Below are 18,651 nucleotides of genomic sequence, written 5' to 3' on the forward strand. Positions count from 1 at the left end.
GGGCCATACAGAGTTTCTATGTTCAACATTTTTAGAAAATGCCTAACTATCTCCCAGAGTGGTTGTACCATCTTACCGTCTCATCAACATTGTGTGGGAGTTCCTATCTCTCCACGTCCTCTCTAACATGTATTACTTGCTGTCCTAGTAAACTTTGCCACTGCAACTGGGGTGACATGGTATCTCATTGTGGTTTTGATTTGCATCTTTCTTATTGCCAATGACTTTGAGCATTACTGGCAACTTTTTTTAAAAGAGAAGAATGTAAAGGAAGCTCTGATGGCCTAGCAGTAAGAGGTCGCACTTCAATCCTGAGGAATGTAAAATTACAAATAAAAAACCAGGTATGCCGATTAACATTTATTTAAAATGTCTAAACAAAAAGTAGGTGGAGACAATAGTATATACTTAAAAAACTAACACTCCAAGCATTATAAAAACCAGAAAATAAAAAGTATCAACTGTTTGGCATATTCTATGTTACTTTTTTTTAGTGCAGGCTTTTTTGGTACATATTCTTTGATCATTTCTCTTATGACAGTTAAGTCTAGAATGCCATTTGTTCAAGAGACAATAGAAAGCATATTTTCCTTGTATTTCACTTACAATGTAACATAATGGCTAGATTTGGGCTTTATTAGGTTCTTAGTTCAGAGGGAAAATGTGTTAGCTTCACCACTTGTTATTGAGCTTTAAGGTTTCAAGGCATTCTCAAGTTTTTAATGACTAATTATAAGCAGTAAAGATACTTATTCAAACATACTGCTGAAGCACCAACATTTTACAGAAAATCCGGCACTGTGTACTGTGCAAATATAAATGAGGCTGTAATGTATGTGTGTTATGTGTCCTTGAGTTGACTATAATTCATAGAGACCCTGTGAACAACAGATCTCATCTTACCCTAACTTTCACCATCCTCAAAGTCTCTGATATGCTCAAGCCTACTGTTACAGTCACTGCTCCAATCCAGCTCGTTGAGGGTCTTCCTCTCTGTCTCTGGTCCTCCATCTTCCACAGCTGTTAAGTCTTCACACTGGAGGTTAAGGCCAACGAGTCAAGGAAAGGACCAGAGAGAAAGAGAGAAAACTTAAAGCAGCTTTCTTAAGGGGGCTCTCCTTCCTTGGTCTGGAGAGAGAGAGACAGACCAGGGGAAAACCATGTTCTGAGGTGGGTTGGGGCAGGTTTTTATGGAAAGGGTCTTCAGGGAGGGAGGTTCCATTGTGGTTTAGCCAGGTGGGCAAAGCCGAAGCCATTCACTCCCTTTGTTGACATGTTGATATTCGTTGAGCCCTTCATTCTCCCCTTTGTCCTTGGTCTGGGCTTGACACCAGCAGGGTGTCTTTTTCAAGGGCTGGTCCCTTCTGACAACATACACCAAGTATGAGACACGAAGTTTCACCAGCCTTGCCTATAAGGAGCAACCTAGTCTTACTTCCTCATTGGTGACTGGGAAGAATCAATGACATGAAGCCGATTCAACATTTGGCACAGTGTCTGTGGCATAGTGACCACTCCGTAAGCTTAGCCAGTAGGGCCATGGCCATGGTCAACCACTATCAGCACTATCAGGACGGGGCCCTGAGGTGTATAAAGGTATGGCACTGTGTCCTCACCAGGTGGGTGTGGACCCTGTCCAGGTCAATCTGGGCACCTGCGTGGGAATCGTGTTTTAAATAGCCTGTTCCTCCCTTCCTTTACCAGCCAAGAATTCTCCATGATTGATCTCCATTCATGAATTTCCATTCATCAATAATACTCTATTAACACCACCACATTTACACGTTAAGCTGTACTTTTCAAGTGCTCTTTGATCACTGATAACATATAATTTGGTTACTTTTCTCCCAAATCTTTTTATTCTTATTAAGTCCAGCCATTTAACATGTCAAAATCCTGCCTTCTCTTCTAAATATGGTAATGCTAGAGACTACACAGCCTCCTCCTGTGTGATTAACTGCCTCTGAAAACCTGCTGGAGGGTCAGCGATGGGTCAGTTCTGTCTCCATGGCAAACAACAGCAGAGATGCTTAGCAAGCTCTGGGGTGTAGTCCACTGTGAGTTTTGTGGATAAACCAAAGGGTATGAGTCTAGCGGTTCAAATCCACCAGCAGCAGTCTCTCCTGGTTTTGATTTACAGCCTCTGAAACCCGTTGGAGGGTGGCTCTGAGTTAGGACCGACACTGTGGCAATGACTGGAGTTGGGAGATCATACTGTCATAGATGCGGCTGTGGACAAGAAGCCAGAGAACTGGTTTGGCCGCTGACTCACCGTGTCTGCTGGCTGGGGTGGCTTTGGCTGCAAGGGACAGAAAAACCAACTCGGCCTCTCTCAAACAACAGAGGAAGTACTGGCCTTTGGGACTGGCCCTGCTCATTTCTTCAGCAAATCCAGTTCCCAAAGCTGGCGTTGGGGCTCCTGCCGCGGATGGGGTAGATGCAGCAGGAGAACCCACACACGGGCGTTCTGACATGGGGCCTGAAGTCTCTCTCAGTCCTTCGCTGGGTTGCGGTTGCTTCATTAATGAAGCCCTTCCCAAGGCGCTCTCCACCCCCCACATGAATTGGTTTCTGTAAGGACAAAAACCCTTCCTCTCTGGGCTTGTGCTATCAAGCTAAGATTGTGATTAGTTAAATAAATAGCTCTGTTTAGATGCGACGATAAGGCTGGGCAGTCAGCCTTAGAAATGTGCTTCCCCTAGGAGTTACTGACTTTGATAAGCACGTGAGCAATGGTAGATTTGAAGGTGTCTCCAAACCTTCAGGAGGCCTGCTCTGCCCGAGGAACTGGGTCTTCTGTGCTGCGACCCCGTGTGGCTGTTCACTCAGCGGCCCTCAGGGAAGGTCCAGCCGGGCCGTGGTTTTCTTAACACAACCTTTGGCGACTGTGCTGCAAATGCCAATGTCACCAGGAAGCCAGGAGAGTTTAATGTGGATGCAGCAGGAACTGGTGTTGGCGGACATGAGGGTTCCTCTAAATGCCAGTGGCATCAGATCCCTGTGGGCACTTGAGGGTTTTTCGACAGCAAAAACCACAGACCTCAGCTTTTGACTTCATCCCATTTTAATGGAGCCTTTTGCTAGGTTTAAGGCAGGGTTTTGGTGGTGGCCCCAGGAAAGCTTTCCAAGAAGCATCTATGGGTGGTGTGAGGGTGCTGGTCTCCTCAGCTTTGGTACTGGAATCTATTTGGGAGTGTCCTTCGCTCTGACAATGACATGGGTATGCTAGATGGCAGAGCCTTTAGTTATAAACATTTAGAGTTTGTGTGACCTAAAAAGGGATTGTGTCTTCCTGTCTAGGATATATGGAAAATGAGATGAATCTGATTAGCAGTACAGGCTGATATATTGTCATTGGTGGTGCAGTTGTTAAGTGCCATATGTATGTGAGTGTGTGAATATATGTATGTTTATTAATGTGTATGAATATATTTGTATTTATGAATATATTTAGTGTATGGATATATTTGTATGTTACAGATGTATGTGTGTATATGAATATTGTTACTTTTAGCATATTATTGCTGCTGAGTCAAGTATGACCCTGTGAACTACAGACCTGAACCCTGTCCTGTCCTGTGCCATCCTCATCATCTCTGACATGCTGGAGCTCCTGTGCCAATGCATCTTCCTGCCTTTCACTGACCCTCCATCTCTCCCCACATGATGTCTCTTTCCAAGGAATAGCATCTCCTAACAACACGGCCAAAGCGTGTGAGACTGGGAATCGCCAGCCTTGCCTTTAAGAAGTACTCTGGCTGCAGTTTCTGCAAGTTTTGGATTTACAAAGTCAGTCAAGGTTGAGATATGCCGTGACCTCATTCTCTATACTATGGGATGGGTAGGTAGGTAGGTAGATAGATAGATAGATAGATAGATAGATAGATAGATAGATAGATAGATAGATAAACTGCTGTTAATTCCATCTAGTGGTGAACTTGGAACTCTGGTCGCTGCCTAGTGGTAAGGAACTGCTCTGCCAACCTGTAACCCTTTGGTTCAAATCCACAAGCTGCTCTACAAGAGAAAGATGGGCAATCTCTGCACAATTTCCCCTCTTTCTCCTGCCTCTAAAAACCCACTGGAGGGTGAGCTATGTGTTGGTTCCAACTTGACAGCATGTAACAACAACAACAACAACAACAACAACATAGCGGTCTTATGTAGAAAACACTGCCCAGCCCTGTATCATCCTCCTGATGACCAATATGTTCAAGTCCACTGAGTGGCTACTGTGCCGGTTCATGTCACTGAAGGTCTCCCCCAGCCACCTGCCCTCCTGCATCCCCAAGCATGATCTCCTCCTCCAGTGATTGATTCTTTCTGATCATGGCCTCAGGCCATGATGCTCTGTTGTGATCAGTAAGGTTTGGCATTGGCCGGTTTTTGGAAGTAGATCCCCAGTTCACTCTGCCAAGTCTGTCTTTATCTGGAAGCGCTGCTGAGGCCTGCCCATGATGGTGAACTTGCTGGCATTTAGAAGCTCAGTGTCATGCCTTCCAGCAACATCGACACATACTCATCACCACAGTATGATGAGTGCCTGACAGGTGGTGGATAATCGACAATACCTTGTGGAAGATGGTTCAGGTGTGGGAGTCAGAGATATTTCTTAACTGGCAGACAGAAATCACCTAACTTTGTATGCAAACAATAAAAGAAATAGCTTGTCTCTAGTCAAAGACCTGGTTTGGCAATCTTAGCCTGAAGTGAAATTATCAGATCTCCATTCTTGTGGGAGGAGATTACGGAAAAGGCTCAGTTTGTGGGTTGTAGAAGAGGAGAGTGGGGAACGCGTGAAGAATAGATGGTTCCCCAGGTAGTAACAGCTGCTGGTCTCCCAGAGTCTGAGTGGGAGATGGGAGCTTTTGGTTTGGTCTTAGGAGCCGTCAGCTCCCTTGAGCTTTCTTCCAAATCTTTGTGTTTAAGATTTAGATAGGAACCCAGTGTGCTCCGTGTAACCAGGTATGTTGGGCAGATTGCCATGGATCTTTGAGTCCTTTGTATATATGTCTGTTTAGTTAATGAGTAGTGTCTGTTTCTATGTGCCTGTGAGAGTGGGAAGAAATATTTACACTTAGTAGCCCAATAGGAAAATGTTATCTAAAACCCACCAGCACCCCCACACCAAAGGCCAAACTATGGAGAAGTCTAAGAGATAGCTTAGAGGCAGCAGGTTAACCTTCTGAGAAATGAGATCATGGAGAGTTATAAACAGGACTGTAGTGCATAAGAGGGTGGGCTCTGCTGGCCAAATAAACTAGGAGGGCTTAACTTTTCACACCTCCAGGAGCCCCAGAGTTTCTAAGTACTGTGAACAGTGAAGAGTGCTTGGAGGTTAACCAAAAGATTATAGAGTTTGAGTCTACCAGGAGACACTGTCTCAATTACCTGGTGCCCTAAGTGGATGGATGGCTCTAACAAACAGAATGTATCTTCTTACAGTTCAGGGGGTGAGCAGTCCAAATCCAGGCATCAGCTCTGGAGAAAGGCTTGCTCCTTCTCTGCTCTGAAGGAAAGTCCTTGTTTCCTTTCAATGCCTGTGGCCCAGGCTCCTTGAGTTCTTCTCCTGGGTCTAAGAGGTTCTCAGCAAATAGACCTCTGGGCTCAAAGGATATGCACCTCTCTTGGCTCCTCTTTTTTGGTGGTGGCCACATCCCTCCCCCTTTGCTCACTTCTCTCTACTTTTATCCCATGTAAGATAAAATGTCATGCAGGCCACACCTCATGGTGACTCCCCTTACGTCAGATCTGGGCTGGGACTTGTGTAAGGGCGTTGCACCCCACTTAATCCCCTTACAACTGATTGACACATCACTTCTTAGGGGATTATCACATAATTATATAATTGCCCAATTATGTCTTTACACAGCTGCCCTGCTGAGATTCAAGGCCCAGCCAAGTTGGCATACATTTTTGGGAGACACAATTCAACCCATAGCAGGCACCTTGGAAGAAAGGCCCATAATTCTCCCAAAACCAGCCATTGAAATCTCTATAGAGCACAGCTGTCCTGTGACACTCAGGGGCCACCATGTGTCCAAGCAAGGTCAATGAGCAGCAGCTGGTGTTTCTGGGAGACACATGGTTGCTCATTGGCAATTTACTTAAACTCTTTAAACCTCAGTGTTCTCATCTGTTAAGTGGGGATGACAACACCTGCCCCCAAAGGTTGTGGGAGGATGGAATAAATGTTCAGCACTTTGTAGGATGCTGAATGCAGGAGTCAGTGGATCAGTGAGGCATTTTGTTACTCTTTGTTTGAGAAATGATAATTGTGGAAAAGCAGGTCTTCATAGAGTAACTATGCTTGACTCGATGGCAACAACATGTTGGATCTTGGTACTTGATCTGTATTGTTTGGGTTTGACTGTCGATCAAGCACCTTAAATGTCCTCAGGCAAAACAGACGTCACTGTTGGTCCCTTCTGTGAAACATTAGGAGTTGGCTAGTGTCAGAGGACTTTAAAAAAAAATTATTATTTTTTGAGTGTGTACCATCAAATCAGATCTGACTGGTACAGGAGGAGATTGACCCTCCTTTTCCAGCACAGCATCTGCTGGATTTGAACCACAGACCTCTGGGATTGCAGTGCAGCTTCTTGCCACTAGGCCACCAGAGCTCCCTTGAGGTGGGCTTTCTGCATGCCACAATTTTCACCCATTAAGGGGAAGGGACCCAAGCTGTCACATATGCTACTAGGGAAAAATCTGATGGTTGGCTCAGTTTTAAAAACATATTTTGCTCTCATTTTTCCATGGAGAGGGAGCTCTGGTGGCTAATTGGTAAGGAATTGTACTGTCAACCCAAAGGCACACGGTTCCAATCCACCAGCTGCTCCACAGGACAAAGATGGGCAGTCTCCTCCCAAAAGATTAACTGCCTCTGGAAACCCATTCTAGGATCAGCTACGGGTCAGCTCTGGACACAATAACTTCCATGGAGAGCGAGGTCTGATAGCCTATTCCATAGGGAGCTGCACTGCTAACCTCAACTCTGTGCTCCTCTGGTGGTTCAGACCCACCGATGGCTCCTCGGGAGACGATGGACAATCCCCTCCCATGTCATTTACACCTCAGAAGCCCACTGGTGGGTCACACAAGTGCTAACATGTTGGCAAATGAGTTTCTTCCATGGAGAAAAGGAGCCCTGGTGATATTGTTTGTGGTTATGTGTCCAGCTGCTTACTGAAAGTTTCATGGTTCGAACCCACCCACCACTCTGCAGGAGAAAGATATGGCATGCTACTTCAGTAGAGATTTAAGGCGATCCCCACAGGGCAGTCCAGTTCGGTCCTTTAGTGCCAAACAGAATTCAGAATTCACCCTACAATAGTGTTTTTTGGGTGGTGGTTTTTTTATGGAGGTAAAAATTTTTTTAACAGTTTTTTTTTTAATCATAATGCCCTAAAATATATTACTTTTAAACTATTCTCTCCCTCATTGGCTTCAATGCAGTAAACATAATTTATCCAGTTTTTCTCAGTCTTACCCCAACCCCAATGTCAGCCTCATTCTACAACAGTGGCACCTTATAATATTTGTCCTTTTGTGACTAAGATACTTCACTCAGCATAATGTCCTTCAGGGCCACCCATTTTCAATAATATTGCATGAGTACCTTGTTTTTCAATGCAGCGTAGTATTCCATTGTGTGAACATACCATAGTTTCTCTATCCATTTGTTTGTTGATGGGCACTTCGGTTGTTTCCAACTCCTTGCTATTGTGAACAAAGCAGCGATAAACATGGGTGTGCATATATCTGCTTGGATGTCAGTTATGGTCTCTTCGGGGTATATTCCCAGTAGTGGAATTGCTGGGTCAAATGGTATCTCTATTTGCAACTTTTTGAGAAAGCGCCATCCCGCTTTCCACAGTGGTTGCACCATTTTACACTCCCACGAACAGTGAATAAGGGTTTCAGTCTCTCCACAACCTCGCCAGCATTTGTTTTTAAACAGTTTTTAAAGGATCAGTTGTTATTATGTGCCATCGAGTCAGAATTGACTCATAGATGTGCATTCAGCAGGTTTTCCAAGGCAGGAAATTATATGGGAGATTGCCCATCCTTCTCAGGAACGGGTGGTGGATTTGAACCACATGCCTATGAGATTGCAGCACATTTTCTTACCACTAGGCCACCAGAGCGCCCCAGAAGCAGTAAGTTCCTTGGAGAAATGGACAACAACGCAGTCTGCAGAGGGTTCCAGAACAGCTGAGATCTGAAACGAGACACCGCTTTAGGCTTTTCCCCTTCTCTGGTTCAGACTGGAGTTTTAGGTCACCTGGTGCTCAATTCAACCACAACCATGATAGCAGCAGCAACTTGAACTCCTGTGAGCTGAGCCGAAAGCTCGGCTGCTTCTAGAGACAGGAAACGCGAGTCAGACAAGACCGACCGGACTGTGGTGATCGGTGGCTCAGCACTTTGGTATAAAAATTGCAAGATTCTTGTTGCGTTGGAGGGGTTGTTTTGTTTTACATTGCTTTGCACTTCAGAGAACAGAAATGGTCAGCCAAATCTTTAGTTCATGTGCAAAAACCTAGTGAAATCCCTTTAAGAGCTTCTCCTGAAGTGAAGACACAGCTTGGTGGAGTCTTGGGTGGAAGTTGAAGGCCGGGTCTTCACTGGCCTCCCCTAATTCCCTGGCACGTTATGTAATCTGGGCCCATCCATTTTTCCTGGGTGTGCAGCTCTACTCCATTTGCCCCCCTTTTACTTTTGGTTCCTCAGAGCCTCCATCTGCAGGTATTTGGATGTGACAGTTTGCTGTGGCTCTTCCACTCCCTACCCCCAAAGTTTTTGGAGCCGTTTACAAATCCAGAATGTTGGAAGAATTGACCGAGAATTCATGGAAGAACTTAGCTGGGCTCGATGTAAGGAGGGAGGTTTGAAACGCTTACTTCTCATGGTGCTTTGAAAAAGGGACGGAGATAAAAATATCAAAGTTTCAAACACAGCTCTCCTCCACCCCCCTTCTCCACACAGCTGTCGCGCTTTTAGTAGCAAGGGCAGTGGTGGGTGGCGCAGTGTGTAAAACCGAGCTCAAATACTTTGCTTCAAATTAAACAGGAAACTGAAAGTGCACTGCAGCTGTGTCTTAAGTGTTCCGCAGCAGACTGGCTGCTGTGTTTATCTGTGCAGAGACGCTGACAGAAGTCACTGAGAAAGAAGTCATCAAATCTCTCACGCTTAGGGACTTGTCGTCAAAAGTCTTAAGTGAAGCACTCTGGAGGTTCCATGGCCCGGCTTGGAAAGAACCCCTCTCCAGCAGCACCAGAGAGAAGTTAGGGAATCATATAGAGTGGGTCTCCCCAAAAGCCCCAAAACACTGAGCTCTTGGGTTTCCACTCTGTGCAATGTTTTGTGTGTCCCCCACCCCCACCCCAGCTCATGCACAAAAATTTTCTTTAGACCCCAGCCTCACGCTCCGGTCAGCCTTCAATTTCTAGAGAAGAGAATTTGCTGCTATTTTTAGAGCTTTGTGATTCTTCTGTAATAACGCATGGGGGGGAAAATGAAAAAGCACATGCAAAGAAAGAAATGCGGAACAGCTGTCTCTGCTTAAACTTGATTAAAGGCAGTAAAAAAAAAAATTCAAAAAAAGTCCACAGGAGAAGGAGTGTGACCCTGGCTGAGAGGCAGACAGTGTGGCCGTTCATTGTGAAAAGTTTTACAGCCCTGAGTGCCTCCATTCTGGAGGGCCGGGCTGTCTGTGTTTAAAGTTTACTTGCGTGGGATCAGTGTTGTAGTGAATAATTTATAGCCAGCATGAATGAGCTCATTAGTTACCTTTTCAGACTTTAAATGAGTTTTGCGGTTGTCATTACCCAAGCCTTCTGCTCAGCCGCCGAGAGAAATGACAGTTTGGCAGTTGGCCGCCTTGTGGGCGGCCTGCTCTCCTGCAGGTCCGAGGTGGCCTTTTAAATGTCATTGAAACCTCTCTCCCATCCCAGGCTGGACTGGGAATTCTCCCTTCTCGGGAGCCTTTTGCACCTCGAGTTGAAATGCAGTTGGATTTTTTTTTTAAGGGGTGAGGTGGGGAGAGTGTATTAAAAAGAAATCATTCACTTGTGTCTGGCAGAGAGAATAAAAAGGGGCGAAATGAGCATTGTGTCAACCCCTGAGTATTTGTACGCTTTGTGCTCAGTTTGATAGTCAAGTCAGTCGCCGGCTGTAAGCTGCGGAGAGGCTGTAGAGTGAACAGCTGAGCTAAGCGGGTCTCTCCGGTGCAAGCAGGTGCTTCAGGCCAAGGCCTGGTCTTGGAATCAGAAGAGGGGAGGATGCTTCGGGGTGACGATGCTTTGTGACAGTTCTGAATGCTGAAAGGTTGTGGGCAGAGCCATTGTGACAGTTCTGAACGCTCAAAGGTTGTGAACGGAGCACGTGTTTAAGAACTTGCCTGTTTACTGAAAGGGAGGGTTGGTGGCTAGAGTTGACTCCGAGGCCCCTCAGCAGCCGGGCCTGGCACTCTGCTTCTCATCAGTTACTAACAATGGGCTGAAGCAGTTTTACCGTGAAACACCCTGAGCTGGAGCTGCTCTGCTGATTTACAGGCCCAACAACAACCGCTTGTTGCTAATAAAAGGGTGGACGAGATGAGCGTCTGAAGTGACGCCCATCTATACCTCTCCCTGGTCCAAACAATTATGGAAAAGAGATCTGATGACAGCTGGCCTCGTCGCCCTGCCCGTGCAGACCTGCCTGGGAGGCCCGTGCCTGGGAAGACGAGTCCAGGCATGGAAGGAGCAGGTTGGATGCCAACAAGAGCCCAGGCAACGGGCTGAGGAACTCGAAGGCCCTGTGCACACCCACCTAGGTCCGTGGGCTGCCTCCACCTGTACCCGTGGTGGACAGATGCTCACACCGGGCATCTCTGCTGAGTGTCACCTCCCTTCTGATGTTGGCTGGGATCAACAGGCACTAATGGCTGCCGTCACCAACGTGGGCTGCACCTCCTTCCGGGATCCATATTGTTAGACAGCTGGCCCAGCCCGAGCGAGGCGTGCGGGGAGGATGCTTCCTCTCTGGAAGAAAAGCCAACAGCAGAAAGATGGCTGGGTGTTTGGGGGCCAGATCTTTGCAATCAGAGGCACGTGCAGCTTTGCATACAGAGAAATGAAGTGCTGTTGAGTATCCCCACTGCCACACTTAGCAATCCATCTGACTACTTCCTTTCCAGTGTCCTATGCCCAGTGGGCTAGAGCTCTCACATGGAGCCACACATCACAGCCTAAGGGCAGGCATTACGTGCCCCTGGCTTAGCAGTACGAAAGGTGTAAGATGAGCCATGTTTGGAAGGAGAGAGGGGGTTTCAGAACACAAAAGTGTTCATGAACTTCACACATCTCACCAAGAAGATACTACTTCAGCACTGGCTACTGTTGTAAGTTGAAGAAATTGCTTATCTACAAATAAAAACTTGTCCAGCAGGGAAATGATGATATATTAATCCATCCTTTAATTTAAAAAAGACAGTCTTCCCCCCAACCCTTTAATGCTTATAAAATGTTATTGATTACCACAAAATTAGAAAACCATCCCAAATTTCCACCAAATCTGACCCACCTATACAAGAAAGCACTATTGGAAGAATGAAGTTGATGTATACATAGGAAATGAAAAGACTACTTTGATATGTTGTTATGTGCCATCAAGTCACCTGCCACTCATAGCAACCCAATGTACAGTAGCTCTGAACGCTGTTCTATCGCGAGCCAACATTATTGTCTCTGACAGACACACCTACCCCCATTACTCCAGTCACTGAGTCAATCCATCTAGAGGGTCTTCCTCTCTTGCATTGCCCCTCCACAATCCCAGGCATGACGTCCCCCGCCAAGGGCTGGTTCCTTCTTGCAACATGCCCAAAGTATAGCAGACAAAGATTCAGAATCCTTGCCTCCAAGGAGCAGCCCATCTTCACCCTTTCCAGGTCGAACCTATTTGTTCTCCCAGCAGTCCATGGCATATTCAGTACTCTTCTCCAGCACCACAGCTCAAAGGCATCAATCCTCCCTCTATCAGCCCTAATCATCATCCAGCTTTCTGATGATAGCAAGCAATTGCAAAGACCCGATGGCCTGAATCAGGTGTACCTTAGTTTCCAGACTGACACTGTTACAAGATTTTTGGATACCACTCAACTCATACAACAAGCAGAGGAGAAAGTAAAGACAGGATTCTTCTCACAACAGTTAAGATATCCTTCCAGTATTGAGCTGATTTTTTTTATTACAGTAATTTATTGTTGCAAGCCAGTGAGTTCTGATACATGGTGACTCCACATGTAACAGAAGGAGACAGTACCTCCATCCTGCACCATCTTCAGTTTTCGGAAGCAGAACATCAGGCCTTTCTTCCTCATGCTAGCCTGGACACTATACTGAAACTTGTCCATCCTGGATGATCCTCTTGATATTTGAAATATTGTTGGCAGAGCTTCCAGCACCACAGCAAACACACTCCCACAGAAAGACTTCCTGACAGATGGACAGTATATTACAATGTTAAAATGCAATGATACACCATACCCTATTAATTATGACCTACAGGAAGAGCTTTTTTCCCCTAAGTTTTGCCTTTTCATTTCATCTTGAAGTTCCCTTCTTCTTCCTCCTCTTCCTTATTTCCAAGTCACAGCATTTCCTTTTCTGAGTCCCACTGCTCCTATCCTTCATGCCTTTGGCTCCCCAAAAGATTCTTTTAAGAAAAAAAAAAAAAACCAACCACAAAAACCAAGTGCTCTGAATTGATCTGGATTGCCTTTCTTGGTTTCTACATGGAACATAACTCTCAGCTCTTGGAGCCAGACTGTGTAGGTTCAAATCCCAGTACCACCGCTCAGCAGCTCTGTGCTTGGTTGGGCATCCTAATGTCCTGGTGCCCCAGCTTCCTCATCCATAACAGGAGAGTATCAATTGTACCAAGTAAGTGCTATCATCTAAAGGCTGACTATAAATAATTGGGGTCTGAGACTCCGAGTGGCAGCCTCTTCTAGATGGAGCTTCTGGCTGCCGGAAGGAGCCTAAGGGGGTAGAATGTTGTTGTTGTTATGTGCCGTCGAGTCGCTTGTGACTCATAGCAACCCTGTGTACAACAGCTCTAAACTCTGTTCTGCTCTGTGCCAGTTGCATTGTCTCCGACACACTCATCCCGACTACCCCAGTCACCCAATCAATCCATCTCCTAGAGGGCCTTCCCCTCCTGTGCCTGCCCTCCACTCTCCCAAGCATGATATCCATCTCCAAGGACCTGTCTCTCCTTACAACAAGACCAAAGTATGTTAGACGGAGCCTCGGAATCCTTGCCTCCAAGGAGCAGCCCGGTTTAACTCTCTCCAGGATGAATCTGTTTGTTTTTCTAGCAGTCCATGGTACCCTCAATACTCTTCTCCAACAGCAAAGCTCAAAGGAATCAATTCTCCTTCTATCCTCCTTAGTCATTGTCCAACTCTCTGACGCATAACAAGTGATTGCAAAGACCATGGCCTGTATCAGATGCACCTTAGTCTCCAGAGAGACACCACTGCTCTTCGGTATTTTAGAGAGGTCCCTAACAGCAGACTTTCCCATTTGCTGAAACTCAAGGAGGTCTGGCTGAGTGCAGATTTCCTGTTGCTTTTGAAGACACAACATGCATTCCCATTTGACATCCCGTAAGCATAGCTGGTAGTGGTAGTGGTGGTGGTGGCTGGGTGTTGTCATGATAGTTCTGTCTACTACTCTCTTTCCAATTAAACACTGCTGATCAGGTGCCATCCTTGCTCGATGGCTGCTATGCTGACTCCACCTCTGTAGCCACTGTCAGGTCATTTTGTTGAGGACCCGTTTTACTAACTGTCCACATTACCAAGCATGAGGTCCTTCTCCAGGGACTGGTCTCCTCTGAAGACCAAGTCCCACCATCCTTGCTTCCAAGGAGCACTCTGGCTGCACTTTTTCCAGGACAGATGTGTTTGTTCCTTCTTCAGACAGTGCACGGCATATACCATAGTCTTTGCCAGCACCATCATTCAGATGATACACCAAGTTTTCTTTGTTAAAAGGACAGTGGAAAAGAGGAAGAGCCTCAAGGAGATGGATTGACACAGGGTCTCCAACAATGGGCTGCACCATGGCAGCAAGGGTGAGCCTGGCCCAGGACCCAGCAAGGTTTAATTGTGACATGCAGGGTGGCCTGGGTCAGAAGAGATTCCATGGCATCTAACACGGCCTCATTTGTTCTAGAAAACCAAGCTGGGATAGCACCCTCCCTCACTAGGTCCTAATCTGGGAATATTTCCCCTAATTATGGGGACTGCATAAGCCCTTGGAGAGGAAGTTTGGCACTCAAAGCCTTTGAATGGGAGGCTTTCACAGAGCCAAAACCAACTCTCCCAAGGCAAGATAGTGTATCTGTTATACTTAGCCATTTTCCCATTTGCTTGGAACACCAGCCTTTTCAGAGAGAGAGACCATTTTGTCCATGGTGATTGAAAAGATTTCAAAGCATTTGCGAAAAGCTTTGCAAACATATGTATTTTCCCCCCAAACCTTTACTTTATGAAATGTTTGCAAATTGGTATCACACATACAGTATATGAGACTGTGAAAATGATTCAGAAAAGGGAACGCTTCATTTAAAATTACTCTCATTCATTCATTGCCATCGAGTCTCAGCTGACTCATAGCTGACTGACCCTCTGGTGGGTTTCTGAAACTGAAGTCACATGGTAAAGAGATGGCCCCTCTTTCTCCCACAGCCTCACTGATGGATTTGAGCAGAGAGGTACGTGCTCGCCTGGTAAGGAGTTGTGCTGCCAACCCAAAAGCATGCGGTTTGAATCCAGCAGCTGGCTTATGGGAGAAAGATGGGCAATCTTCTCCTGTGTGATTTCCTGGTTCTGCAAACCCCAGTGGAAGGTCAGTTATGAGTCAGTTCTGTCTCAGGGGCACACAGTAACGACAACAATCTGACACAGCAGCTGCAGCAAAGGGCATGGATTTAACAATGAGGAGGACATCGGACTTGGCAGCCTTTCTTTCTGTTGTACAAGGTCACTAGGCATCAGCGCCAACTCCAGGGCCCCTAACAACAGCCTATTCCAGCAATTTCCAGGTTCTTACAACTTTGAACAACGCCTGAACAAACCCCCTCCCACATTCATGGCTGCACATTTCAGTGCATTTATTCAGTACATATTTCTTGTCTTCTGTGTGAGTCAGCCATGGGGCTAAGTCACTGAAATGAGAGAAACCTTCAGAGATGGACTGACATATTAACAGCCTCCACAGTGGACTCTGAGCGGCAATCATAGAGATGTTGTACACAGGCGACTTACAGGTGACCAATTGAATCTAACAACATGCATTGTTGAAGAAAGTATATTTTTACGCAAATAGTCCTACATTTTTGGAAAACCATGCAACACTCTGGTGAATTTCTTATACGTGCTGCATGTGTTATATGCATGTGCAAGTTATTTGCATATGCATATTGTTTGGAAAAATATGGTAGTTACTGGTCATAGTGGTGTGAAGCTTATGTCCTCCCGGGGAAGGGGCAGTCTGCAGAAAGGTCCCAGAGTCTCTCTCTCTCATTGTTGCAGAGTCTGAACAGACTCTTAGCTGGCCCTCCGTTTGTTTCTGAAGCTATAATTTACACTGGAGGAAAATGTCCAGCTTTCTCCTGCAGAGCCACTCACTGGTAGATTCGAACTGATGGAGATGTGTGGCCTTTGGGTTAGCAGCACAACTGCGTGGACGTGGCCACCAAAAACTATTCAGGACCTCAATGTTTACTGAAGGGAGTAATGGGCACCTCAGATTTCTCTGGCATGCATGTTTGCAAGACAGTGAATTAAACAGGAGTTATCTGCCTGGGGGTTCTTAGAGTCTAATGACAGATGAGTACTTTTTGAAAGGTCCAAAGAGTGAGAACATGGGTGTTCCTAGTTGTAAGGAGCTGTGCTGCCATCCCAAAGGCATGCGGTTTGAATCTACTGGCTGCTCAAAGGGAACATGATGGGCAGTTGAGTATCAGCCTCACTGCTGGAAGGTCAGCTAGGAGTTTGATCTGGACTTAATGGTACACAACCACCAATTCATCGGGGCCAGTTATAGTGGACATGCAACAACTCTTTTGTAAGGGAGTGGTCTTAGAGCTGAGGTCTTATGGCTTTCTAACATGGCAAAAGGCAAATTGCATTAAGCGAATCTGCTGTCAGTGATCTCTCCAGAGCATTGAGAAGCAATGATGTCAGGCTACAGACTGAGGTGCACCTAATCCAGGCCATGGTCTTCACAAGTGCATGCTATGTATGCATCAGAGCGCTGGACAATGACTAAGGATGACAGAAGAATTGATGCCTTTGAGTTGTAGTGCTGGAGAAGGGTCTTGAACATACCATGGATTGCCAAGAATACAAATAGGTCTGTCTTGAAGAGGTTGAATCCACTTTTCTCCTACGAGGCTAGGATTTTGAAGCTCTGTCTCACATACTTTGGGTATGTGGCCAAGAGGGACCAATCCTTGGAAAAGGACATCATGCTTGGAAGGGTGAGGGACAGCACAGGAGAGGAAGACCTTGGATGAGATAGATTGATACAGTAACTAGGGTAATAGGGGTAGGTGTGTCAGAGTCAGTGAGACTGGCTCAGGACAGGGCAGGCTTCACAGCTGTTGTACATAGGGTCTCTATGAGTCGCAGGTGACATGACAGCACATAACAACAACAACAAAGTGGAAAAAGCCCCAGGTAGTCATCCTTGGGTATTCAGAAAAATGTATTTTTAATTTATGTCAGCCAGCCTTGTGCATCCCACTGTGTTCACCCCCCACCCCCAGGCGGGGCTGGTTTCCCACTTCCTTTTCAGGATGATACCTTCTCACACCTTTTGCCACATATGTAATGGAAAACAGACATTAAGAAATACATTTGAGACCAAAAACATGCAGAAGGAAAGAAAGGCTAGCTAATTAAAGGCGACTTGCCTCACCTTACCCCACCCTCCGCATTCCTCTGAGTCGGCTTTACAGCTTCTCTTGGCCCAAGGCATGCTAGGTCTTTAAGGATTTTGTTCACCCGGGATGACTAGTTCAGACACCGGAAGTTAAGAGCCTGAAATGGAGAGTTTCAAGAATGATATAGTCCATGTGGAATAACTTCATCTAGCACTCCAGGAATGCCAAGGATCAAGAGTGGGATGTGAAGAGATGACCAGTTATGGTGTGAGTGTTGCTGCGGGTGGGGGTACAGACCATGTTATCTTCTTCAAGGGCAGGGGGTTTAGCACGAATGTTTCGAAGTGGTGCAAACTGTTGTGTTGCTCGGCTGTTGAATTCACCCAGAGGTGCCTCAGAGGAAAGGCCTGCCGATCCATAGAATACGATGGAGCACAGTTGGAGACAAGTGATTCTCCTGGTGGAAATTCAGTACCCTCAACAGATGCTCTGCTGGAGGCAGGGAGCTGGGCCTTCGCTGGACTGACCTTGTAAGCACCTGGGAGCCCCCACTCTTGCTTTGCTACCAGCTGTGATCCGTAGTCTTTTTGGGGTGACATCATTGGTCTCTGCCACCCTTAACCTTCAGCCTGGGGGCCTGGCATGGACTGGGAGCTCTTAGGTTTCCTTGGGGCTCTCAGGCAGTCCTGATCTGGGCGGGATTTGCCACATTTCTGATGAGTAGGTCTGTGGGGAAGTGAAAAAAAGACCTGCCATCTTGGTGAGCAGTGTCTTAGAGGGATGTGGCTTTCTGGGCTTAATAAAAAAAATAGTGTCAAAACCCCTTCAGGATTCTTCTTCTCTGTGGCTACACTGAGCCAGCCCAGAGGAGTTTCTGAGAAAGATTCTGCATTTTTGCGAGAACCCCCCCCCCCTCCCCATAGCCCAGGTGGCCTTACTTGCTCAGGTGAGGGAAGCCAGAGATTCGCCCAAGGCTTGTGTGTCCTGGGACCTACCGGTTTTGTGTCCCTCTCAGGCGGGGTGCACAATCCTATTTTTATTTGTGTCACCACCAGGGTGCCCTGTTGAACTCTGCTTTCGTCCTCCCAAGGCAGCGGGCTGGTGTGGCTTCAGGAAGGGTGGCCATCCTCCTCCGCGAGCGTCTAGACTTGGAGGGGTTGGCCGCGTGGCCCTGGGAATTGTTGGTCAGGTTCTAGCAATCTGCTTTCCAGTTTGGGGAAGATGAGATTTGTTTTCGCTGCCGGCCTAGAAGTGGGCCCAGGCCTTGAACACAAACCACTTGGGCGCCTCCCCCTCTAGGACAGGCCTCCTACTCGGTAATGGACGCCCTCTCACCTTTGGAAGACAGTGGACATGAAAAGGGCCCCCTGGGTGGGCAGCGGCAGCCTTTGCGACTTGCTGGGGGGTGGCATGAGGTGGGTGCCGGCTGTGGGCTCCGCAGGGCCCCGGCGACCCGCCAAGACATCCTAGTTTGGGAGAGGTGGAATCGCTTCTCCCCCTCGCGAGCCTCGCCCGCATAGTAATTCTTTTTATTTTTACTTTCGAGCCATGTAAGGATCGGGTAGGAGCGTTCTGGCGACGCGCTGCCAGCGGCGCAGCGCCGGCCCGTCCAGGTGGCCCGAGTCTGGGAAGGGGACAGGCCGCGCGCCGCCGGCCCCACCTGCCCCTGCCGCCTCTGATCGCCCGGGGCTCGGGGTCCCCCGC

Source organism: Elephantulus edwardii, unplaced genomic scaffold, assembly GCF_000299155.1.
Source record: "Elephantulus edwardii isolate Elephantulus edwardi_28Jun2011 unplaced genomic scaffold, EleEdw1.0 scaffold00002, whole genome shotgun sequence".
In the NCBI taxonomy this organism is placed as follows: domain Eukaryota; kingdom Metazoa; phylum Chordata; class Mammalia; order Macroscelidea; family Macroscelididae; genus Elephantulus; species Elephantulus edwardii.